Raw genomic sequence first — 1,748 nt, 5'->3', positions numbered from 1 at the left:
GGCGAGGTGGCGGCCAGGGGTTAGGACAGCGGTTTGATGTGCTTGCCTGCGCCTCCGAGGCGGCACTGTTATCATCTGCAGCGCAGCAGCTCCCATCCTGAGGGGGGCCTGCTAGGTGGTGCCCGCGGCCTGTTGGGTGGTGCCGAGCTTGAAGGGGGAGGTACCGAAGAAATGAGGGTGTTCTGAAATGGCAGGGGTCTCCGTCATAAACGGCTCAGGCCTGCAGAAGCCAAGGAGGGATGTAGGCGAGCGTGTCTGTCTTTATTTGCAGGTTCCTGGAAGCACTTTGGCTAGAAGAGGTGTATTCAGGGCTCTGTGGGGAGCTCCTGCCTCCGGTAGGAATTGCTGATAGAGGTAGGGGAAGTACTCAAAAGCTAGACTGAAAAAAACCCAGCTTTGCAGTTGGGATTGTGATTGTGTGGGGGAAAAAAAAATAGGCATTAAAAAGCAAAATAGTTAAGCGTTGGCAGGAATGACTGTTTTGACTGAAATACCAAAGCAGAAAGAGCCCTGGTTACATGGAAGTTTCATTCTCTTTGCTGAACTGTAAAGCAGTGTATTCTTTTCCAGCTTCAAAGGTATAAACGATTGATTACTGATTGTGAAAGTCTTTCTAGACTGCCAGATACATTATGAGTATTGATAGAGACAGCGTATGAATTATCTGAAGTAATATGGCGCTGGAATGGGCTGCCCAGGGAGGTGGTCGAGTCCCCATCCCTGGCGGTATTTAAAAGAAGGGTAGATGAAGCGCTTGGGGACATGGTTTAGTGGTGGGATGGCAGTTGGACTTGATGATCTTAAAGGTCTTTTCCAACCTAGACAATTCTATGATTCTAAATAACAAAACCAGAATATTGTATAACTTGTTATTTTCAGGGGTTTGTTGTTTTGGGGTTTTTTTAAGGTTAGGCCAAAGAAAGTAAATTAGTTATTGGGGGGGGAAAAAAAAAGTAGGGACATAGCAAACTAAATATCCAGGAAGGAAACTCATTTAATGTTGTCCTTGTAGGCAGCAATCCAAACAGGATTGTTGAAGCAATTAACAGTTTGCTGGATCAGGGTCCTACTAAATGCATTAAATGCATGTGGATAACTACATAATGCGTTCTTTCTTCTTTGGCTTTACAAACACTCTACAAAACTTTTACAGTAGAAACAGCCATTACAGGGTAGAATTCCTGTTTAGCTGATGTATAAGCTCTGGTCTTGCTCTGCTTTATCTCATTGCTGTGCAACTTCATTTTGTTAGAACCCATAACTCTGCACTGAATGTAGAATATTGACTGTTGCAGGCAAGAGTTTAATGAGGAAAAGGTACTGGAAGAATAAAGATTGTTCTGGAACATCTTTTCTTGCCGTGTGTGAAAGTCTGTGTCAAGTGCAAATGGTCCATGACCCCTGTGGTTAAGCGGTAAATCATACCCAGCTCATTTTGACTTCCAGCCATGCTTGGGTAGCTGCAGGACTGACCTTCAGGAGAGTCCTAAATGAAGCTTGAATGCCTGCCCTTGGCAGATAGGATATTGTAATATCTCTTCACCTGTACTTTCTTACTGTCAGAAATGCTAGTTAATCGACTTCTTTAAAACAACAAAACCATTAATTTTATCATGGTAGCCTCACCTTCCATTCTGTTGTTAGTTATCCAGTTTAATTATCCAGTTTACTAACCCAGTGGGTTCCGTTGCCTTGTGGTACCAGATGTAAATTTACAAGAAACTGCGGTGCAAGCCAAGATCACTAGA

General features: G+C 43.8%; 1 protein-coding gene across 3 annotated transcripts in view; it reads left to right on the top strand.

The window, feature by feature from the left end:
- Positions 1-1,748, top strand: part of GIN1 (gypsy retrotransposon integrase 1) — a 16,290-nt gene that overhangs the window by 4,117 nt on the left and 10,425 nt on the right. For 2 of the 3 annotated variants that reach the window (XM_035888454.1, XM_009648668.2), the window contains exon 1: positions 46-354. The exons of the other annotated variant lie outside the window; for it this stretch is intronic. The gene's annotated coding sequence lies outside the window, so the exon portion shown is untranslated. Of the gene's footprint in view, positions 1-45; positions 355-1,748 lie in introns of those variants that run through there. 3 annotated transcript variants of the gene reach the window in all.

The sequence above is a fragment of the Egretta garzetta genome, unplaced genomic scaffold (genome assembly GCF_000687185.1).
Source record: "Egretta garzetta isolate BGI_Z169 unplaced genomic scaffold, ASM68718v1 scaffold271, whole genome shotgun sequence".
Lineage (NCBI taxonomy): Eukaryota > Metazoa > Chordata > Aves > Pelecaniformes > Ardeidae > Egretta > Egretta garzetta.
The sequence above is the reverse complement of the archived record's forward strand: the minus strand, read 5'-3'. Positions and strand labels throughout refer to the sequence as shown.